The 24,823-nt window shown below is 43.7% G+C and overlaps 1 long non-coding RNA gene across 2 annotated transcripts; it reads right to left on the reverse strand.

Annotated features, from left to right (window-relative positions):
- Positions 1-367: 367 nt before the first annotated feature.
- LOC102124108 (uncharacterized) lies at positions 368-24,508 on the reverse strand. 2 transcript variants are annotated; one of them, XR_012430617.1, is made up of 4 exons: positions 9,119-12,823; positions 2,696-2,808; positions 2,166-2,426; positions 368-612 (listed from the first exon to the last, which is right to left on the reverse strand). It is a non-coding gene; the product is annotated as an uncharacterized lncRNA (long non-coding RNA). The 2 variants fall into 2 exon arrangements; XR_001488411.3 differs by lacking the exons at positions 368-612; positions 2,166-2,426 and having other exon boundaries at positions 2,515-2,808; positions 9,119-24,508.
- Between the last annotated feature and the right edge of the window lie 315 nt (positions 24,509-24,823).

A 24,823-nucleotide genomic window follows, 5' to 3' on the forward strand; every position in this document is an offset into this window, starting at 1 on the left:
TCCACATTTTCTACAATCACCTTTTTAAAAATTTAATCTTTTCGCCGGGCGCGGTGGCTCAAGCCTGTAATCCCAGCACTTTGGGAGGCCGAGACGGGCGGATCACGAGGTCAGGGATCGAGACCATCCTGGCTAACACAGTGAAACCCCGTCTCTACTAAAAATACAAAAAACTAGCCGGGCGAGGTGGCGGGCGCCTGTAGTCCCAGCTACTCGGGAGGCTGAGGCAGGAAAATGGCGTAAACCCAGGAGGCGGAGCTTGCAGTGAGCTGAGATCCGGCAACTGCACTCCAGCCTGGGCTACAGAGCGAGACTCCGTCTCAAAAAAAAAAAAAAAATAAAATAAAATAAATTTAATCTTTTCAAATTTTCTTTTTTTTTTTTTTCATGGTCACTTCTTTATTTTTGATACAAATGTACATGACACATGTCTTGACAATCAGCCCAGCCAGCACCACACAGGTAGGGTCTGGTCCCTCAGGGAAGAGGTGGGACGGGGAGAGGAGCTGGTGGGTGCTGCCATCTTCCTCTCCAACCTTCCCAGGCTGCAGCAGGTTCCCAGGCCTCCAGAGGGTGGGAACGCAGCAGGTGCAGGTAGCAAATTTTCAATATCTAAGAAATATAAATACATGGATTTTTAAAACTGTCATACGGGCCAGGCATGGTGGCTCATGCCTGTAATCCCAGGACTTTGGGAGGCCAAGGTGGGCAGATCACTTTGAGTCCAAGAGTTCAAGACCAGCCTGGGCAACGTGGCAAGACCCCATCTCTACAAACATGGCAGGACCCCATCTCTACGAAAGATACAAAAATTTAACCGTGAGTGGTGGCACATGCCTGAAGTCCCAGTTACTCAAGGAGGCTGAAGTGGGAGGATCGCTTGCCTGAGCCCACCAGGCAGAGGTTGTAGTGAGCCGAGATTGCGCCACTGCACTCCAGCCTGGGTGGCAGAGCGAGACCCTGTCTCAAAAACAAAACAAAACAAATTGTCATACGTACAGTGCCGCAGAAAGGCACTTACCTAACTCTGCCCTATCTTTCCTCTTCCCATCTTGTACCCTACAGGCAACTCCTTAAAACGAATTCTGGGCCGGGCGCGGTGGCTCACGCCTGTAATCCCAGCACTTTGGGAGGCCGAGGCGGGCGGATCACGAGGTCAGGAGATCAACACCATCCTGGCCAACACAGTGAAACCCCGTCTCTACTAAAAACACAAAAAAATTAGCCGGGCATGGTGGCGGGCGCCTGTAGTCCCAGCTTCTAGGGAGGCTGATGCAGGAGAATGGCGTAAACCCGGGAGGTGGCGGAGAGCTTGCAGTAAGCGGAGATTGCGGCACTGAACTCCAGCCTGGGCGACAGAGCGAGACTCCATCCCAAAAAAATAAGAAAAAAAAAAAAAAAACTAATTCTGGTTTTAGTTCTTTGAGCGGTTAGGTCCACATGTCTAAAAATATTCTTGTAGTTCTATTAATTGGTTTATTAACCAGAGGCATCTACTTGTTTCCTGATACAAAATTCTTACCTTTTTTTTTTTTTTTTTGAGACAGAGTTTCACTCTTGTTGTCCAGGCTGGAGTGCAATGGTATGATCTCGGCTCATTGCAGCCTCTGCCTCCCAGGTTCAAGCAATTCTCTTGCCTCAGCCTCCTGAGTAGCTGGGATTATAGGTGCCTGCTACCACGCCCACCTAATTTTTGTATTTTTAGTAGAGATGGTTTTGTCATGTTGGCCAGGCAGGTCTCGAACCCCTGAACTCAGATGATCCACACCCCCCCGGCCTCCCAAAGTGCTGGGATTACAGGCATGAGCCATGATGCCTGGCCAAAATTCTTACTATTTTAATCAATATGTTTATTACCTATTATGTACAGGCACCAGCAGGTACTGGTGAGAGGGTAGAGAGTAACAGAGAGAGTTTTTGCCGTTTCAGAGCATATATTCCAGTAAAGGGAGGTGGTTCACTAAACACAAATAAATAAATAATATCCAATAAGAAAAAGGATGAGGGAGAAAAAAAGTTGGGTGCAGGATAGAATGGTTGAGTGTATTTTTCCAAAATTGGCTGCAAAATATCTCCCACATGCTCATCTAGCATATTGCCACTTACCTACCAAAAGATAGATTTTATTTTCTTTGCTCTTGAATCTGGGTGTGTTGGTGACTTACCTGCAACAAAGAGAACACAGCAGAAGCAATGCTGTGTGACTTCCAAGGCTAGGACATGCAGCGGTGGTGAAGTTCTCCTCCTTTGCTGGAATAGTTGTTCTTCAAACTCCCCAATGCTGACCAGGCATGGTGGCTCAGGTCTATAATTTCAGCACTTTGGAGTCTGAGGTGGGCAGATCGCTTGAGCTCACAAGTTTGAGACCAGCATGGACAACATGGCAAAACCGCATTGCTGGACTAGTCATATGATAGAATACCACACTGCAATAAAAAGAATAAACTACTGAGGTAGCAACAATAGAAGTAATTTTCGTTATGTTTGGTGAAAAAAAAACATACACAAGAAAATATACTTTTTGGTTTATCTGAAGATCAAGAACAGGCAAAACAGATCAATGGTGATAGAAGTTAGAATAGAGATTATTTCTAGGAAGAGGTGGATTGACGGGGAAGGAGCATGAGGAAATGTTTTGGGATAGCAGTGATGTTCTATGTCTCCATCTGAGTGATAGCTGCTCTGGTGTACACACATGTAAAGAGTCAGCGAGCTGTTCACTGAAGATCAGTGCACTTCAAGCACTCATTGTATGTGCAGTTGGCCCTCTGTATCCGTGGGTTCAACCATCCATGTTATTCCTAAATGCTGAAATTCAAGAAATAGAGTTTACATTATTATGCAAATATTACTCCTGGCTGAGTCAAGTTGGATGACAGAAGTACATTTCCTTCACAACAGGGCCAATCAATGTCATGACCTCTGTAATCACTTGAATATTCTTTTTTTTTTTTTTTTTTTAAGACAGAGTCTTGCTCTGTCATCCAGGCTGGAGTGCAGTGGTGCTGTCTTAGCTCACTGCAGTCTCCACCTCCTGGGTTCAAGTGATTCTTCTATTTCAGCCTCTTGAGTGGCTGGGATTACAGCATGCACCACCACGCCCCGCTAATTTTTTGTACTTTTAGAAGAGACGGAGTTTCACTATGTGGTCAGGCTGGTCTCTACCTCCTGGGCTGAAGTGATCCACCCATCCAGGCCTCCCAAAGTGCTGGGATTATAGGTGTGAGCTACCGCACCCGCCATCACTTGAATATTTTTAACATCCAAGTCAAATTCTCTTTTATTTCTGTGTCAGTTAGCATTACAGTATAGCAAATTGCTCTTAAATTTAGTGGTTTGAAATAACGATGGCGAGTCTATAGGTCAGCTAAGCAGTTCCATGGATTTGATTGGGCTTGGCCGATCTTGGATGGACTCATTCCCATGTCTATGGTTGACTTCTGGATTCAGCTGAAAGGCTGATTAGGATTGTCTTGGCTTAGTTTTCCTCCATGTATTTCTCATATCTTTCCAACAGGTTAACCTGCGTGTTTTATCATGGTGGTGCTGGTGGAACTTCAAGAGAGAAAGCAGAAATATGCAAATATTTTTTCATGCTTCCCTCTTACAACAAGTTTGCTATTGTGCTATTGGCTTAATCAAGTCTCATGGCCAAGTCCAGAATTGGGGTATTTGCAGGGAGACTACAAAAGGGTGTGGACACAGGGCAGACATTCATTGGGCCACTAACGCAATCACTCTACACTTACACTACAAATTCCTCAAAACCATACCACTTCTTTTTTTTTTTTTTTTTTTTTTTTTTTAGATAGTCTCACTTACTCGGTCTGGAGTGCAGTGGCATGATCTTGGCTCACTGTAACCTCCATTTCCCGGATTCAAGCAATTCTCTTGCCTCAGCTTCCTGAGTAGCTGGGACTACAGGTGCTCACCACCATGCCTGGCTAATTTTTGTATTTTTGGTAGAGACAGAGTTTCACCCTGTTGACCAGGCTGGTCTTGAACTCCTGACCTCAGGTGATCCACCTGCCTTGACCTCCCAAAGTGCTGGGATTATAGATATGAGCCACCATGGTTGGCCTGCTTTATACTTCTTGTACATTTGTTTCCCAGACATATGCTTTCTTCACTACATGACTAATATCATTATCTTCTTATTCTTTTCTCTTTTTTTGTTTTTTTACAGACAGGGTCTTGCTTTGTTGCATAGGCTGGAGTTCAGTGGCATGAATATTGCTCTTTATAGTCTCGTCTTCCTGGGCTCAAGCAATCCTCCCACCTCAGCCTCCGTAGTAGCTGGGACTACAGGTATATGCCACCACACACGGCTAATTTTTGTATTTTTTTGTAGAAATAGGATTTCGCCATGTTGCCCAGGCTGGTCTTGAACTCCTGGCCTCAAGCAATCCTCCCACCTTGGCCTCTCAAAGTGTATTATTTCTATTGTTCAAAATTTATTCTATGCTTCTTGAAAGCATTCTTGTGGGAGTTCACTGAGGTTTTGATTGAATGTGAACTGCATGCGTTTAGGTTGCTTAAATAGCTGATATCTTAGAGTGTCTTTTCATAGCTCTTCCCAGGAAGTTCCACTGTTTCTTATATACTACATCTTTATTCTGCAGAAAGAGGAGACAAAATTTCTAAGACTTCCCATGAATGATAATAAACGTGATGCTAGTATAAATCTTGTTCCTTTATTGGTGATCTTTTTTGTTTCTTTATTGTTTCTTACCCTTCCCTTCAGCTTTGCACTGTAAAATTTATTTTACATGAGAGAGGAATAACCTCTCTTGTTTAAACTACTGCTAATTTTTCTGCCTGTTTTATGTACCTAACCCTAATTGTAATAATTATAATTTGGCTTCTGCCTGTCAGCCTGGGATCCTTCTCCACTACAGCCATCGCCTGCATTGTTTCTGAGTTGCTTCCCTTTCTCCGTTTCATCTGGAGAAATTCCACTGGGCTTTTAAAATATCTTCCATGTCTTTTTCACATGGTCAATCTTCCCTCTAGTTTTTCGAACACATGGAAAACAGAGTAGTGGTTTGAATGTGCTTGTCTGCTGAATCTAACATCTGTAACAATTAGTATCTGCTACACTAACTGGTTTCTCTTGTCAGGGTTTCCTGCAATTACCCTCAAAGGGCTAGACTGTCTTCAGTTGGGTTTCCCAAGAAGCAGACCTTAACACAAGGATGTGAGTTGGGGCTGATGCCAGAAAGACTAGAGGAGAGCCTGATGGGCCTGACCAAGAATCCTGAAGTTAGAGAAAGCTCTTAGATAAAACTTCTCAGGTGCTTGCAGTAGGAAGTGGATGGTGTTTTTGGAAACATAAGTACGGCTGTGACAATGTCTGCAAAATACATCCCATATCTGAGAGTCCAAGTCCCCATTTAATAAATAAGGAAAGAACGAGCCAATCTCATGAAAGCACTTTGCCCTTGACCAGGCGCGGTGGCTCACGCCTGTAATCCCAGCACTTTGGGAGGCCGAGGAGGGTGGATCATCTGGGGTCAGGAGTTTGAGACCAGCCTGCCCAACATGGAGAAGCCCCATCTCTACTAAAAATACAAAAGTAGCCAGGCGCAGTGGCGCATGCCTGTAATCCCAGCTAGTCAGGAGGCTGAGGCAGGAGAATCGCTTGAACCTGGGAGAAGGAGGATGCAGTGAGCCGAGATCACGCCACTGCACTCTAGCCTGGGCAACAAGAGCGAAACTCCGTCTCAAAACAAAACAAAAACAACAAAACAAAACAAAAAAAAGGACTTTGCCCTTTCCAATGTGGATTTTATTGACTCAGTCTGACCCAGTGGACTGTTTCTCCTGAAGGTTTATTTTTGCTCCAAGGCAGTCCACCAAACCTCGTGGTTCCAAATGTAGGAAGAGATAGTTTATCTTATTATGTGTAGTCAGCAAATGAAAGAGGTACCCTTTCAGGCTCCTGAGAACCAGAAGAGCATATCCTCCCTTCTGGCTGGGAAGCCAGCTGTCTAGCCATTCTATCTTCTGTGTCATGATGTAATTTAATTTCTAAAAACAACCCAAGTCCAGAGTCTGATGGCCTGGCCAAGTCTCGTCCATTTGTGCTCTCTCAGAGAGGCTTGTCAAGGGCTTACATTTGTGCCCAAAAGAAATGGTAGATAATAGCCAAAAATTGCAAATGACTTAACCTGTTTGAAATTCAGTTCCTTTATCAGAAAAACAAAGAGCGTGTGGGGGGAGATAATCTCCAGGGTTTCTACAAGCTTGAGGTCTCTGATTCTATATGGTGGCAGATATGGCCTGCGACTCCACAGCCAAGGGGGGTCATCTCTGTATGTCACAGATTTCCACTGAAGACCACTGGTAGGAGATGGCCCCTTACAACTCAGTCCCAGATGTCTGGCCTTCTTTCGACTCTGTAATCTCACATCTGAGAGTACACCCCAACAAAATACTCAGATGTCAAGTGGTCAGTACAAAAGTGTTCACCACAGTTACTGTAAATGGAGATTCACAGAAGAATCACCAAATGGTTTATGGAACACCCAGCTGATTAAATATGATTCGGACAATAGAAATATTTCAAAGAATGTTCAGTGGCATACAGAATTATTTATACAGCCTATTAGACACCATATAAAAAAAGGATACGGGCTCATGCCTGTAATCCCAGAATTTTGGGAGACCGAGGTGGGCAGATCACCTGAGGTCGGGAGTTTGAGATCAGCCTGGTTAACATGGTGAAAACCTGTCTCTACTAAATATACAAAATTAACCGGATGTGGTGGCGCATGCCTGTAATCCCAGGTACTCAGGAGGCTGAGGCAGGAGAATTGCTTGAACCCAGGAGGCGGAGGTTGCAGTGAGCCAGGATCGTGCCACTGCATTCCAGCCTGGGTGACAAAGTGTGACTCTGTCTCAAAAACAAGCAAGCAAACAAACAAACAAACAAACAAACAAGCATACAAAAAAACAGAATATAAGGCCAGGTGCAGTGGCTCATGCCTGTAATCCCAGCACTTTGGGAGGCTGAGGCAGGCGGATCACCTGAGGTCAGGAGTTCAAGACCAACCTGGCTAACATGGTGAAACCCCATCTGTACTAAAAATACAAAAATCAGTGGGGTGCAGTGGTGCATGCTTGTAACCCCAGCTCTTTGGGGAGCTGAGGCAGGAAAATCACTTGAACCCGGGAGGTAGAGGTTGCAGTGAGCCAGGATCATGCCACTGCACTCCAGCCTGGGTGACAAGAGTGAAACGCTATCTCAAAAACAAACAAGCAAAAAGCCAGGATATAAAACTATATGCTCTACGTAGAAAGATCCAACTGATTCCAATATACAATTACATTATAAAAGAGCTGAAATTTATATATTTAAAATTATATATATATATATTTATCAATGATCATAAGATGGAATTTTAGTTTTCCTCTTTATCTTTTTCTGTATTTTCTACATTTTCTACAAATACCAGAAATATGTATTATTTTTACAAACAAGAAAAAAACAAGTGTTTTTTCTTTTCAGAAGAATTAAAACAGTACACATTTGGACTTTTGTATTTGTCTGCAAGAGTTCTAATATGGGCACCAGGCACTATTCTGAACATCTTTTACTCACTGGATTTAATTGTCATGGTTGTCATAGGTAATTAGCATTGCTACTTGCATTGTCTAGATATAATGATGGAGTCTGAGCCCCTATTCTTTCCTGTATCTTGCAAATCCTGCTGTCTCAGTTTTTGAGTGTCAGTGGTGTCACCTTCTGCCCAGACTTGTGCTGACACTAAAGAGAGAGGGTGACTTCATTTACTCTTAGTGCTGTTGGAGTTGGGGGATGGGAATTGCAGATGATGAGGCCTTTAATTCCACACTGTGCTTGCTCCATGGCTAGTACGTACAGCTGGATTTTCTGCTACTTTATTAAAGGCAAACAGACCTTGCAAGGCAAAAATGGTTTTCCAAATGACCATACTGTATCTTAAGTGAGGAATACATAGTTCATTTATGAACCCAACTTTGACCCTTGTAGCAGATGCTGTCAGTGCCCCACCCATATGTTCTTTGCCTACCTGGAGGACTTCCTATGTCTCTCTGTTCTAGCACTCTCTCTGTCCTTGCAGTAGGAGTTGTTCAGTCCACTTCAGAGTAGTTCAGAAGTGTCAGGTAGTTAATGGCCCAGGAGCAGCTCTCAATCACTGAGGGATGGGCATTGGAATATGAATACCTCAACTCTCTCACTCCACAGTGGGAGGGTTTTGAGGCGTGTTCCAGCAGACTCTCAGCAGGATTACAACCCATTTGCCAGCTGGGCACGGTGGCTCACGCCTGTAATCCCAGCACTTTGGAAGGCCGAGGTGGGTGGATCACTTGAGGTGGAATTCAAGACCAGCCTGACCAACATGGTGAAACACCGTCTCTACTAAAAATTCAAAAATTAGCTGGGCATGGTGGCACATGCCTGTAATCCCAGGTACTCGGGAGGCTGAGGCAGGAGAATCGCTTGAACCAGGGAGGCAGAGGTTGCAGTGAGCCGAGATCATGCCATTGCACTGCAGCCTGGGAGACAGAGCGAGACTCTGTCTCAAAAAAAACAAAAAAAAGAAGGAAAAAAAATTTGCCTACAACAGAATTATTCTTATTAACATACGCTTTCTTAGCTTTCCTTCCTTCCTTGTCTCCCTTACCCACTCTCTCACTTTGGTCCTGAATAAACGATTTGCCCCCAAATCCTTGCTTCAAGGTCTCCTTTGGGGAAATACAAACTAGGAGAACCTCATTCCTTATGTATCTGACAGTACTCACAGGGTATCACTTTTACCTCCAAAAAACCACGGTGAAATTAGGGGGACATTAAGTTTATTTTGATAAACATAGACCATGAAGCTGGAAGGTGTCCTAAATTCCAATGGTCTGAAACTTTCTAAGTTGGGTATTTTTAGCACCAGTTTTTAAAACCCTCAGTGCAAGTAAGCAGCGAATCATTTCATGTTACTACAGAGAGAAAACTCTTTCTGGACAATGGCCAGAAAAGAAAAGACAATAACCCACTTCATTTCTCTAAAGGGTTGAAGATATTTCCCCCTAGGCCAGCAAGAGCTTTTAAATTATTGTGCCCTAAAAATAGCATTCTCACCTGAATGGGTTATAAAAACTGAAATGATGGGTTATTTTCATCCACCTCCAGAGCAGCTGCTCAGGAACTCCGAATGTGAGAGGAGATTATGCAATGACTTGGTACTGTCTTCGCCTTGCCAAAGCACATCATGGTTCTCCTGTGACTAGCTTTTGAGGTAATGCAATAGGACATTTCAGGATCTATGCCTGGAGGGAAAGAAATGGGTGAAGAGTGGGAAAGACAAAGAGAGGATTTGAAGGTCTGGAAGGATGTAAGATGAACAAGTCTAGAGAGCTAATGTATAATGTGAGGATATAGTTAATAAAATTGTGTTGTATTAGGGATTTTTGTTAAACAAGTAGATTTTGGCAGCTCTTGTTACAAAACAGAAGTATTTGTGAGTTGACAGGTATGTTAATCTGCTTCATTGAAGTAACCATTTTACTATCTATTAATATATGTATCCCATAACATCATGCTGTAAACTTCAAATATACACAGTAAAATTAATTCAGGCTAGGTGCAGTGGGATAAAGCCTGTAATACCAGCACTTGGGAGGCTGAGGCGGGCGGATTGCTTAAAGTCAGAAGTTCGAGACCAGCCTGGGCAACACAAAGAGATCCCCATCTCTACAGAAAGAAAAAAAAGATTAGCTGGCAGTGTAGGCCAGCACCTGTGGCCCCAGCTATTCAAGGAAGCTGAGATGGGAGAATCGCTTGAACCCAAGAGGCGGAGGTTACCCTGAGCAGAGACTGCGCCACTGCACTCCAGCCTGGGCCACAGAGAGAGGCTCTGTCTAAAAAACAAAAAAACAAAAACAAACAAACACACACAAAAACAGATAAACTGATAACATGGTAACTTTCTTTTTCTAACCACAATAGGTGGCCGGGCAGCAAACTCAAGGCCTGGAGGGCGGGGGCAGCTGGAAGCAGTGGAGTGGCCACCTGGTGGGGAGGCAGCGGTCCCACAGCCCCAAGCCCCAGTGAGAGTGCCTGGGGCTCAACCCTCGAGGCTGCCTCGGGTGCCAGCGAAGGCCTTGGTGAAGGCCGACCCTGACGTGAGGCTGGCGGGACAGAGAACAGTCATTCTGGCCTGAGCCAGGGAACTGTGTGTGGAGAGGGAAAGAGGAAAACTCCAGAGGAGAGATGTGGATAATGCAATAGAAGCTGTGGATGAATCTGCTTTTCTGGAAGGTCCTTTGGGTCGATTGTGCAGCGGTGCAGGTTCCGGGCCTTCATCTGTATCCTTCAGCTCGCCCCTCTCCGCAGGCCTCAGCATTGAAGAACAGTCTTGGCACTTGCATACATACTCTTCTTGTTCTATTCTCACCCACATCGGGATGAGCCACGATCGCAACCATTGGCTTTTCCGTACAAGATCTTCCACAACGTGTGTCCATCTTCCAGTCAGGCCTGGATGCAGCTGCTGCTGCTTGGAGCAGAGATGAAGAAAGTGTTCTCCTTAAGTGGCTTACCGAATGACGAGGAGCAGAATAAAGGTCTTTGATCAAAACGGAAGGGAAGGGAAGGGGAGGGGAGGGGAGGGGAAGGGAGGGGAGGGGAGGAGAACTATTGGTTACTGGGCTTAATACCTGAATGACGAAATGATCTGCACAACAAACCCTCATGACACATGTTTACCTATGTAACAAACCTTCACATGTACCCTCAAATCTAAAATAAAAGTTAAAAAAAAAAAAAAAAAGAAAATCTGGAAGGAACTAGGGCTTTGTGGGGCCTTAAGAATAGGGCCTCCAGGATTGTCCCAGTTTATGCCTGTCATCCTGGTGTAGCTACAAATAACCTCCTCTTTCACTCTCAAAAGTGCCTTGGTTTGAAATAAATTATGTGGTCACTCAGCCAGTTTAAGGAGGCAATTGACTTGCTTAGCACTGTCTTTATGTCTCCCTATGGGGTAGCCTTTACTATTCATTGTTTGCCCAACTCTGAACACATCCAGCTGTCACTCAACCTTCTATTCCTGGTGTCTTGCAAATGATGGGTATATAAAGGTGTTGGTTGAAGGAATGAAAGAATGGGAAGAGGCACTACTTGTTGATGGTAATTGGGACCTGGAATCATAGAGTTAATTTGGGAAGAGACCTTCAAACTCATCTGTTTGTAGGTGTGGAAACTCAGTCTCAGAAATGTGAAGTAGCTTGCTCAAGGCCATATCGTTACTGGCAAATCCAGAGCTTAATGTTTCAAAACTATTACTACTCAAAATGTGGTCCCTGGATGAGTAGTACCAGAAGTACCTGGTGGTCTGTTAGAAAGGTGGACTCTCAGGTCCCACCCCAAGAACTATGTCAGTGTCTATGAAGGAGCCAATATTTTATCCTATTTCCAGGCTAATGAGTTAGGCTGTTACTGTTTCATGGATGCCGACAGAGCACACAAGCCCTGGGTCAGAGATAAAGGATTTTATTACTGTCATCACAACTGGCATCATGAACATAATGTTGTTTTTAATCAGTTCCCCATGTCTCCCAAGTCTCACAGGGGAGATGTGGAGAGGCCCAGGTGATGCTGGGTTTGTGTCACAGCTGGGACATGCTAAGATTAGGGAGCTAAGCAGTAAACAAGCCTGCTCTTGGTTTTTTGTTTAGGGTGGGGGGTGCTGGGGAGAGAAATTACTTCATCCCACGATGTTACTCTCTGCAACAATAACCCTATGAATTGGTCCTGGTAATAAGCAGCCAGAGTCTTGCATTCTTGTGATACAGAGCAAGAACATGTAGGCGCATTGAGGGCCCGTGGTGCACTGCTTCTCCCAAGAATCTACAGAATCAAAATCTACATTTTTTTTTGAGACGGAGTTTCGCTCTTGTTGCCCAGGCTGGAGTGCAATGGCGCAATCTTGGCTCACTGAAACCTCCGCCTCCCAGGTTCAAGCGATTCTCCTGATTCAGCCTCCCAAGTAGCTGGGATTACAGGCATGTGCTACCACGCCCACATAATTTTATATTTTTATTAGAGACGGGGTGTCTCCTGGTTGGTCAGGCTGGTCTCGAACTCCCAACCTCAGGTGATCTGCCCGCCTCGGCCTCCCAAAGTGCTGGGATTACAGGCGTGAGCCAGGACGCCTGGCCAAAATCTGCATTTTAAACAAGATCCCTTAGTGATTTGTTTGTACATTAAAGTGTGAGAAGTGCTGTTCTAGACTGCATGTCCAGAGCATCTGCTGTTTACAAATTAAGCCATTCATATACATGGAATCAACCTAGGACTCATATCATTACCACATGATATGGTTTGGCTGTGTCCCCATCCAAGTCTCATCTTGAATTGTAGCTCCCATAATTCCCACGTGTCGTGGGAGGGACCTGGTGGGAGATAATTGAATCATGGGGATGGTTTCCCCAATACTGTTCTCATGGTAATAAACAAATCTGACGGCCGGGCGCGGTGGCTCAAGCCTGTAATCCCAGCACTTTGGGAGGCCGAGACGGGCGGATCACGAGGTCAGGACCATCCTGGCTAACCCGGAGAAATCCCCGTCTCTACTAAAAAAAAAAATACAAAACACTAGCCGGGCGAGGTGGCAGGCGCCTGTAGTCCCAGCTACTCGGGAGGCTGAGGCAGGAGAATGGCGTAAACCCGGGAGGCGGAGCTTGCAGTGAGCTGAGATCCGGCCACTGCACTCCAGCCTGGGCGACAGAGCGAGACTCCGTCTCAAAAAAAAAAAAAAAAAAAAAACGACAACAAATCTGACAAGATCTGATGGTTTCATAAGAGGTTTCCCCTTTAGCTTGGCTCTCATTCTGTCTTGCCTGCTGCCTTTCGCCTTCTGCCATGATTGCAAGGCCTTCCCAGCCATGTGGAACTGTGAGTCCATTAAAACTTTTTCGTCATAAATTACCCGGTCTTGGATATGTCTTTATCAGCAGTGTGAAAGTGGACAAATACACCAGAATTTGCATCTCTTCCTCTCACACCCCTATTCATTTTCACTGGCCCTGACTTTACAGTATAACAATGCCCGGGAAGGGAGAGGGGAAAAGAGTCAAGAGTGGAGAAGAAAAAGAGGAGCTCGTACAGTAAGTTCCAAACAGGGAATTATTTTTCTCATATAACAAATCCAGAGATAGTAGTCCAAGACTAATATGCTAAATCCACAATGCCATTAGGAATCCATATTGTTTTCATTTTTCTGCTTTTTCATCCTTAGCTTTTGGCTTTCATCCTCATGATTGCAAAATAACTATTGCACCTCCAGGCATCACGCCTTTATTCAAAGTAGAAAGGCAGAAGAGAAAAATCCATGTCAGATGAGCAGTTCCTTTCTATTATTAAAATAATGACTTTGCTGAAGCCCCATGCAGTGTACTTTTGTCCAAATTCCATTGTCCAGGAATGGGTCACATAGCCCACACCAAGCTATAAGGGAAACTGGGAGACTATGTATTTTAAGTCGCCCATTGCCCCTGAAATAAAGTTGCAGTTTGCTTAGAGAGGAAGATAAGAGTGGTGGATATTAGATAGACAATTAGTAGCTCATGCCATAGAGCCCACCCAAGCACACTGGGAATGGGGAGGGAGCAGGGGGATGTCTGGTCCCAAAGTTTATCACGAGGAGTAAAGAGGGCCATTGGCCTTGGCCTTGCAGTCACAAAGGGCCTCAAATTTAGTCTTTTGGCTTCACATATATTCAATCATTGCATTTTGTATGTATATTAAAATTATAAATGTATTTAAGGTAAATATAATACACAGTACATTTTAAATAATTCTCTTTTGCTTTTTTTTTTTTTTTTTTTTTTTTTTTTGAGACGGAGTCTCGCTGTGTCACCCAGGCTGGAGTGCAGTGGCCGGATCTCAGCTCACTGCAAGCTCCGCCTCCCGGGTTTACGCCATTCTCCTGCCTCAGCCTCCGAGTAGCTGGGACTACAGGCGCCCGCCACCACGCCCGGCTAGTTTTTTGTAATTTTAGTAGAGACGGGGTTTCACCATGTTAGCCAGGATGGTCTCGATCTCCTGACTTCGTGATCCACCCGCCTCGGCCTCCCAAAGTACTGGGATTACAGGCTTGAGCCACTGCGCCCGGCCTTTTTTTTTTTTTTTTGAGATGAAGTCTTGCTCTTGTCTCCCAGGCTGGAGCGCAATGGCGCGATCTTGGCTCACTGCAACTTCCACCTCCTGGGTTCCAGTGATTCCCCTGCCTTAGCCTCCTGAGTAGCTGGGATTACAGGTGCCTGCCACCACGCCCAGCTAATTTTTGTATTTTTAGTGGAGACGGGGTTTCACCACGTTGGCCAGGCTGGTCTCGAACTCCTGACCTCAGGTGATCCACCTGCCTCAGCCTCCCAAATTGTTGGGATTACAGGTGTGAGGCACCACACCCAGTCTTTTTCTTTTTCTTTTCTTTTTTTTTTTTTTTGAGACGGAGTCTCGCTCTGCCGCCCAGGCTGGAGTGCAGTGGCCGGATCTCAGCTCACTGCAAGCTCCGCCTCCCGGGTTTACGCCATTCTCCTGCCTCAGCCTCCCGAGTAGCTGGGACTACAGGCGCCCGCCACCTCGCCCGGCTAGTTTTTTGTATTTTTTAGTAGAGACGGGGTTTCACCGTGTTAGCCAGGATGGTCTCGATCTCCTGACCTCGTGATCCGCCCGTCTCGGCCTCCCAAAGTGCTGGGATTACAGGCTTGAGCCACCGCGCCCGGCCTATTTTTCTTTTTTTGAGATGGAGTCTCGCTCTATTACCCAGGCTGGAGTCTCGCTCTGTTACCCAGGCTGGAGTGCAGTGGCACCATCTCGCCTCACTACAACCTCCACCTCCTGTGTTCAAGCAATTCTCCTCCCGAGTAGCTGGGACTACAGGCATGCACCACCATCACTCAACTAAGTTTTGTATTTTTAGTAGAGATGGAGTTTTGCCATTTTGGCCAGGCTGGTCTCAAACTCCTGAGCTCACATTGATCTGCCCACCTTGGCCCCTCAAAGTGCTAGGATTACAGGTGTGAGCCACTCTGCCCAGCCTCTTTTGGCTTTTCTTTACTAAAAAAAAATAAAAAATAAAAACCACAAAACTTCCAGGAGTTTAAAATATGGCAGTAACCTATGTCTCTCTTCTTATGTGGCCCTTTTGCAGTGGCATAATTAGTAAGAATGGGCAGTTGATGGAGTCCCACATATATCAAAAAGAATTATCCTCTGTGATCTGGAGAAGTCAGTTGGGCTAAGTAGGAGCAAAGCAAAGCAAGAGACATTTTGTAGTTTTGGTGTTGTAGTTTTGGCTTTCTCCATGGGCGGTAGAAGGTGGATATCTTGGGTCTGGGAGCCATTTCGATGGCTTTACATGCTATCCAAGGCACTTCTCAAGGCAGGACAAAAGTAAAATTCCTGCCTCAGTGTAACCAAAGTCTGTTCTCTTAAGCAGAACAGTAGACTGATTCTGAGTCAAGATCATGACGCCCAGGGTGGCTACTTTCCCCTGTTTCTTATTCCTCCCTTTTTCTTAACTCACTCCTTGAAGGAATCTCAGTCAGTATGCGTGTAGGGCAGATGCTGTGAAAGGGAAAGTTGCTATAGTAGGTTTAGTGAGAGCAAATTGGAGCACTGAACTTTAGCTAGTGTCCACTTACTCCAAATCTAGGCACCCAAAGCACCCCTAGCCCATGGTTCCCCATGCGGTACTCTGGCTGCATTACCTGCTTCCCTCTGATTGTTAGAGAAAATACCAATAATGTTAGGAATGATGCCTTAGGTCCTTCTACTCAAAATGTGATCCACAGACCAGATTATCTAGGAGCTTATTAGAAATGCAGAATCTCAGTCCCGCCCTCTGATATTCTGAACCAGGATCTGCACTTTAACACGATCCCTGGTGATTCGTGTGCACACTGAAGTTTGAGAAGTTCAGCCTTAGCTGTGTTTGAGCCAAACTGTGTTTGAGCCAAACTGTGTTTGAGGTTTGAGAAGCTCAGCCTAACAATGTGGTCTTCAAATCACACATCTAACTCTTTGCTCATTCAGCCACTTATGATTGTAATTTGGTAGCTGCAGCAGGAATACCTATCTCAACATCTTTTTCATTCCCTTCCTAATAATAGAACCTCCACTTTATTTGGGGTAACAATGTGCCTGGCTAAAAGACTACACTTCCCAACTGCCCTTGTAGCTAGATGGGGCTATAAGACTAGATCTTCATCAATGAAGTGTAAGTGGAAATATTTATGGGACTAACAGAAAGTCTCTTGAAACTCAGGGGATGCATCCTTCTTTCTTCTTTCCTCCTTATTGCTGCCTGGGACATGGACATCATGAGTGGCTTCTAGCAGTCATCTTGGACCATGGAGTGACCTTGAGAAAGGAAGTTACAGGTTGAGGATGACAGAGCAGAAGCTTATAGTTCAGATGACACATTGAAATTACTGTATCGATTTGGACTTACATATGACCAGACTTCCTATATGGGAAAGAGAAATGACTGTCTTGTTTAAACCACCATAATTTGGGTTTTCTGTTTCTATAACTGTTATTTGTGTGACTAGAACTTACTGGCAAAAATAATGCAGATGTTCAGCTCCTCAGAAAGGAGTCTCCTCGTAAATCAATAAAATAGAATTCTAGTTTATATATCAGTCTCTCTGAACTCCACTAATGTGAATCTGTCCCTGAGAGATGACCTGGTGACTAAGTGCTGGGGGAAGGCAATAAGGGTGCCAGCTGGGGAGGAACACTTGGTGGCCAGCTGGTCCCTCTCAGGCAGCACACCTTCTTGCTTTTCATTTTCTTCTAACCTTAATATGTACAATTAGCAAGAGATAGAGGGAAAACAAAAGGCCTACATAATTTCAGACTGAATAATCCATTGTTCAATCTCTAAGAATCAACTTATTTATAAACTATTACCTGAGTTAGGAAGTTAAGTGGTCTTTGTTGTTGTTATGTCTTTGAATGTTCTAAGTAGAACATTCATCTCTTTTGAAGGCTATTATTGTATTCTTATTATTAAGCATGCAGAATTTCACTGTCATTCTGACATCTTAAATCACCTTCCACACTACAGGGATGAGTGTTAATAATTAATATTTGTATTATTCTATCTTATGAACCCTTTTGAATACTCAGTTTATTTAATCCTCAAAAGCCCCATGAGTAGGTATTCAACCCATTCATCTATAGATGAAGAAACTGAGACTTAGAGAGATTAAGTAATGTACCCAAAGATACACAGCTCAGAAGTAGGATTTTTCCAGTCTCCTTGCCACCACGCCACACTGCTCTAATTCTATGCAGAGACTCACATTATGAGGCCAGAGTATATGTGGATGGGACATATTGGGGATGTGGCACATAGAAACTTTTTCAATCACACCATGTAGACATTGCATATTTATACATGCAACTGTCTATTTACGGCTGCAGGTTACACATTGGCTGCAAGCTGGTTTAGTTTTTCTTTTCTGAAAAGCTAGAAGGCACAAGAGATTATCCACATTACCCCCTCATCCCTCAGACTCCGAAGTCTAGAGAAGTGAAATGATTTATCCAAGATCTTAATTAGGTACAAGTCCTAGACTATACACCCCAAACCCCTTAACTCCATGAGAATGAATGTTCCTTCTAAAACATCATCATGATTCTCAGTAAATTCTGAGCAGATCATGGATATCACAGCAATGTTTTGGCCAAGATGAAAAAGTACTCTGGCTTGATAGTTGTATCAAGGTGCAATCCTGTTCCCTAGTTAAATCTGGCCCTGACTTCCAGTCATTAACACCAAAATGAATCATTGGCTTTTTTGGGACCTGCATATTAGTACAGGAATTAATTCACTTAGAAGCCACACCCTGCACAGCAGCTCTGGTCTTAAAACAGCACATAACTACCTTCAAAATACTTTGTGTTTTTTTTTTTGTTTTGTTTTGTTTCATTTTGAGACAGTGTCTCACTCTGTCACCCAGGAGTGCAATGGTACAATCTCAGCTCACTGCAGCCTCGACTTCCTGGGCTCAAGCCATCCTCCCACCTCAGCCTCCTAAGTAGTTGAGACTACAGGCATGCACCACCACAGCTGGCTATTTTTTGTACGTTTTGTAGAGATGGGGTTTCACCACATTGCTCAGGCTAATCTCGAACTCCTGGACTCAAGCGATCTGCCTGCCGCAGACTCCCAAAGTGCTAGGATTACAGGCATGAGCCACCGTGCTTAGACAATACTTTGAATATGTATTTGAAAAGAGCCTGAAATCAATCACAAGGTACCTTAAGACATAAATATTACTCTGTGGAGCTACAGACATGAAATTGGCTCTAGGTAAGCTCTAAACCGTCAACTTGTCTTCTGATGTAGGAAGAGCTAGCTGTTCTTTTGAGCACCAGATGAAGTAGTTAGACTTCATGTTGTAGTTACAGTTAGACTTCATGTTGTAGTTACAGTTAGACTTCATGTTGTAGTTACAGTTAGACTTCATGTTGTATGAAAAACTCCGTATCTTTATATGCTAAAAGCATATTCAATATGGTCAAGATGTCCCCACCACAAGAGGTAGGTGAGCAGTAATATGCTGGTAGGCTGGCTCCCTGAAATAAAGCATCCTGATTTGTAGCATTTGCTGATATCCATGGTGTAAATTTCCCCTATGGTCAGATTGAAGCTCCCAACATAATGTAAGTGAACACAGCATTGGGAAGAGATGCACTCTTTAGCTCTGGCACTTTACTGAGAGTCCAGAACTGAGATTGACTTAGGGGTCTGTAGATTCATATCTCCCACATTGCTCTCATTCCAGGACATATGCTTCTTGTCCAGAACATAAGTCTGAACCATTTAATTTTTTCTTGTTCTTTTTTGTGTTTTGTTTTTTGGACCAATGCATTCAAATGAGTCAATGCAAATAAACTGCATATGTGATTCTTCTTTCCCTTATTTGAGAACCCGCAAAATTCGTTGCATCTTAATGAAGATCCAGCGATATTCACCCAGGTCATTTGCGAACCAACTGTTTTTGTGACATCCTGGTTGAATTTATGAAACACAGAAGAATATGCTCGCCCATATCCACCTCTGCAATGCTCCCAGATTCCCTACTGCCCTGGTCTCTCTGGGTAAACAGAATGAAGAGCTAAGTTCATACCAGCTGCAGTTTTAATATCCCCTAGCTGTGTAAATGGATGGATGTTAAAGCCTTATTTTTTCTGTTACTTAGTATGACATTGGTGGATATTATTTATGCAGGCAATAAAAAATTATATTACTGTGTCACACTAAAAATAAAAATTAGAATATGCAAACATTTAATTTCCATTTTTGGCAAGAAGCTTTTTAAAAATCTTTTTATTGAAGTTCACATACATACGTTAAATTATATAATGTACATTAATCTTAAATGCACAGCTTGGTAAATTTTTACCTAGGTACACACATATAACAACCATCCAGATCAAGAACTAGAACATTTCCATCCCAGAAGTCTCCTCCTCATGCCCCTCCCCAGTCAATATATGCCCCTCGCCAAGGTATTTTAATATATTTGTTTGAAGATAGTTCTTAATCGTAAACTCATAATAGTAGAACTGGTCCAGAATGCTTATTGTACAGATGAGACAATGGAAACTCAGAGGTTAAGTGGCCCATTCACACTAGTTTGTTGTCTGGGCTAAGTCTAGGATGCAGTATCTAACCCTAGCCCGATGGCTCTTAAAGGGTGCCCCCAGACCAGCAGCATCAGTATCACACGTGAATTCATTAGAAATGCAAAATCTTACGCACCCACCCCAACCTAATGAATTAGAAACTCTGGGGTGGGACTCAACGATCTGTGTTGGAACAAACCCTCCAGTTGTTTCTTATGCTCATTCAAGTTGAAGAACCACTGGACTACACCAAAGTCTATAAGTCAAATATTAAAGTTAATAGAGTTCTTGTTTAATTGTGAGATTTTACTTAATACCAGGCATGAAATAGTTTTAAGGGGGTGCTTAGGAAGCATGGGTGTTTGTCTATCTCATTCAGTCAGTATAAAAAGGTACCCATTATTAGCATGATGTGGAAAAAGAATATGGTCTTAGTCTGCCATTCATTAGCTGTGTAGATTGAGCAAGGCACTTAATCTCTTTGAGACTATTACATTTGTTTTGTATAATGTGTGTATTAATATATCGATAGGTATATATTACCTTATTTTTAGTAGTTGTATATGTGAAATATTTTGTAATTAAAAATTGAGGCGGGACGCAGTGACTCACAACTGTAATCCCAGCACTTTGGGAGGCTGAGGGATGGATAGCTTGAGCTCAGGAGTTTGAGACCAGCGTGGGCAACATGGTCAAACCCTGTCTCCACAAAAAATACATAAATTGGGCGGGCATGGTGGTGCGTGCCTGTAGTCCCATCTACTCGGGACACTGAGGTAGGAGGATGGCTTGAGCCAAGGAGGCAGAGGTTGCAGTGAGCCAAGATCACACCACCGCACTCTGGCCTGGGCAACACAGCAAAACCCCGTCTCAATCAATCAATCAATCAATCAATCAAATAAAAATTGGAATGAAAATTTTATATGGGTTCAAGAAGGATTTCAATGAGATAACTCAAGAAAAGATACCCAAATATTGTAAAATAAAAGAAGAAACTCCTTGAAATTGTACCACACAGAAAGGTCAGGTTAGACACATAACGATTTGCCTTTATTTTGAAAGGTTTTTAGGTAATTACGAGGCAGAGCAAGCTATTTAACACTCTTGTCCCTTGGTTTTTTTCTAGTAGCTGAACTATGAAGTCCCTTACAGCTCTAGTATTTTATGAGATCCTAGAACTAAAAGCACTTTTTGAGAGCCTAGAATTCAGATCAGCTTGCCAGGGGTGCCCTGCTCCTGGCAAAAGTTAAAGGCAGTTTATTTCTGTCAGAGATAATTAAGCTGGGAGGGCTTAGAATGCAGGGGACAATTTTAAGGATGTAATCGAGACCCAGAGCTGGCAGACCAATTAAGAATCAGCCGGAGCAGTGAGAGGAGGGATGCCGTGAATGTCATAGCTGCTGATAAGACAATGACTGTTCTGCCCTCCTTGATAACAACAATGTTCAGGGAACAAGTGTATTTACCTTGTTCTTAAGTGTTGGGTTATTTTGAATTCCACTTTAATAGTTATCTCATTGCCTAGTAAAATTGGATAATAATTAAAATATATACTATAAATTCAATGTCATTTTTGAATGAATTATTATGACAGTATTATGGTTATGCTTTTTAAAGTTAAGAGTCCTTTTTAAAAATTATTTTATTTATTGTTTTTTTGAGACGGAGTCTTGCTCTGTCGCTCAGGCTGGAGTGCAGTGGTGCGATCTTGGCTCACTGCAACCTCCCCTCCTGGGTTCAAGTGATTCTCCTGCCTCAGCCTCCAGAGTAGCTGGGATTATAGGCGCATGCCACCACGCCCAGCTAATTTTTGTATTTTTAGTAGATACAGGGTTTCACCGTGTTGATCAGGCTGGTCTCAAACTCTTGACCTCATGATCCACCCACCTTGGCCTCCCAAAGTGCTGGGATTTACAGGCGTGAGCCACTGCACCCGGCCAAGAGTCCTTATTTTTTAAATATATGCATTGCAATATTTATAGATCAAATACTATGTCTTGAATGTGCTTTAAAATAATTCAGAGAAGGAGGAAGAGGGAGGAAGGTAAACTAAAGATTGGCCATGTGCTGATAACTACCAAAGCCGAATGATGGGTATGTGGGGTTCATTATATCACCCTCTGTACTTTTATGTTTAAAATTTTCCATAATAAAAAGGGTAGAAGAAAATAATAGTAAAATAAAATGCTTCAGAATTAGCTCCTTTTCCCAGTTATCCATGCCTGCAGAAATCCCACCCACTCTGTCTCCAAGTCCCATTGCTTGCCTGGGGCATTTTCCCAATCTGTTTGCTCGCCATCTGGTATGAATTGATTTGCTTGCTATGCAATGACAAACTTTTAAACCAATGTTGACGTTAATTTCATCAAGTTAGAATTCTAAGAAGTTTTCAAAGGAAATTGGACTTTTCCATTCTTTTAGGAATGGAAACTATCACAACCCCTCCATACTGGACAGACCAATAAAGCATTTCTTACAGAAAAATTGAACACACACACACACACACACACACACACACACACACACATATATACATATATATTTTTTTCAGTTGGAATCTTGTTGTGTCACCCAGGCTGGAGTGCAGTGGTGCGATCTCGTCTCATTACAACCTCCACCTCCCCGGTTCAAGCAATTCTTCTGTCTCAGTCTCCTCATTAGTTGGGATTACAGGTGCATGCCACCATGCCCAGTTAATTTTTTCTGTATTTTTAGTAAAGACGGGGTTTCACCATGTTGGCCAGGCTGGTCTCAAACTCCTGACCTCAGATGATCCACCTGCCTTGGCCTCCCAAAGTGCTGGGATTACAGGTGTGGGCCACCCTGCCCAGCCTGAACTTATATTTGTTAAGCACCTACAGTATGCCAGGTACTATTTTAGTATACTATTTTTTATTTGATGAAAATTGATTTAATTAGAAATAGATATTATTATCTCCCTCTTAGAGAGGAGGAAGTTTGACCTTGCCTAGGTCACACAGCTCACCAGGATTCCAGTTCATAGAAGGATAAATCCAAAGCTTATGTTTTTTCTATTGTGTAACCGTGTTCTGCATTCAGTGATACAAATGTCCACCTGGAGGTTTGTTAGAGATGAAGAACCTCAGACTCCACCCCAGTATAACTGAATCAGAATCTGCATATATATATATATATTTAAGACAGAGTCTTGCTGTCTTAAAAAAACTGGAGTGCAGTGGCAGGATCTTGGCTCACTGCAACCAACCTCCACCTCCCAGGTTCAAGTGATTCTTGTGCCTCAGCCTCCTGAGTAGCAGGGACTACAGGTGTGTGCCACCATGCTGGGCTAATTTTTGTATTTTTAGTAGAGGGAATTTCACTATGTTGGCCAGGCTGGTCTCGAACTCCTGGCCTCAAGTGATCCACCCACCTCAGCCTTCCAAAGTGCTGGGATTACAGGCATGAGCCATGAATCTGTATTTTAATGAGGATCCCAGGGTATCTGTGTGCACATTTAAACCATTCAAAATTGAGAAACTATGCAATAAAAAAATAGCCTTATAAATCTATCTCAAATAAAAATAACAGTAAACATTTCTGCTAACATTTATTGAGTTCCTACTATGTGTCAGATTTGTGTGGTTGTTTATTCCTCAGAAGAACCCTATTAGAGTTGAGGAAATATGCTTTGGCATTGAAGGAACTCCAGTGACACAGAGCTAATTAGTAGCAAGAGTCTAAATTTGAACTCGCCTTCGTCTGATTCTGGAGCATGGACTCTATAATCCATTACCCTTACCACAAACATTAAATCCAAACATTCTATATCATCTAAATAATGCAAACGAACTGCCATGCTCCTCAATTTAATATGAACATAATTTGATTCAAGACTTACCTTTGATGGGCCAGGCATGGCAGCTCACACCTGTAATCCCAGCACTTTGGGAGGCCAGGGTGGGTGGATCACCTGAGGTCAGGAGTTCGAGATCAGCCCGGCCAACATAGTGAAACCCTGTCTCTACTAAAAATACAAAAATTAGCCGGGCGTGGTGGCACACGCCTGTAATCCCAGCTACTCGGGAGGCTGAGGCAAGAGAACTGCTTGAGCCCGGGGGGCGGAGGTTGTAGTGAGACAAGATTGTGCCACTGCACTCCAGCCTGGCTGACAGAGCCAGACTCTGTCTCAAAAAAAAAAAAAAAAAAAGACTTACCTTTGATGAGGAGAGGACAGTCTAAAACGTTGGACTCAATATAATATTGCTGTCACTTTAGACAAATCTTTAAACTATGAGTTCATGCCGCCAATGTTTCTTAGACTAGAGCCAGTGTATCCAAATAAGAATACATTAAGGCTGCCATGGTGGCTTATGCCTATAATCCGGGCACTTTAGGAGGCCAAGGCAGGCAGATCACTTGAGCCCAGGAGTTCAAGACCAGCCTGGGTAACACGGTGAAATCCCGTCTTTACTAAAAACACAAAAATTAGTGAGGCGTTGTGGGGTGAGCCTGTAGTCCCAGTTACTGGGGAAGCTGAGTTGGGAGGATTGCTTAAGCCAGGAAAGTCGAGGCTGTGGTGAGCCACGACTGTACCATTGCCTGATCTCAGTTCACCACAACCTCTGCCTCCCAGGTTCAAGTGATCCTCGTGGCTCAGTCCCCCGAGTAGCTGGGACTAGGTGGCACAGATGCGTGTCACCATGCCCAGCTAATTTTTGTATTTTTACAAAAGACAGGGTTTCACCATGTTGGCCAGGCTGGTCTCGAACTCCCGGCCTCATGTGATGTGCCAGCCTCTGCCTCCCAAAGTGCTGGGATTACATGCATGAGCCACCACACCCAGCTTGCTCGCATGCACGCGCGCGCTCTCTCTCTCTCCATATATATATACACACACACACACACACACACACACACACACACATAAAAATATATTTTAGGCTGGGCATGGTGGCTCATGCCTGTAATCCCAGCACTTTGGTAGGCCGAGGCTGGCAGATCAACATGGTGAAGCCTTGCTTCTACTAAAAATATAAAAATTAGCTGGGCGTGGTGGTGGACGCCTGTAATCCCAGCTACTAGGGAGGCTGAGGCAGGAGAATCACTTGAACCTGGGAGGCAGAGGCTGCAGTGAGCTGAGATTGCACCACGGCACTCCAGCCTGAACAACGACAGCAAAAC

Source organism: Macaca fascicularis, chromosome 2 (assembly GCF_037993035.2).
Source record: "Macaca fascicularis isolate 582-1 chromosome 2, T2T-MFA8v1.1".
In the NCBI taxonomy this organism is placed as follows: domain Eukaryota; kingdom Metazoa; phylum Chordata; class Mammalia; order Primates; family Cercopithecidae; genus Macaca; species Macaca fascicularis.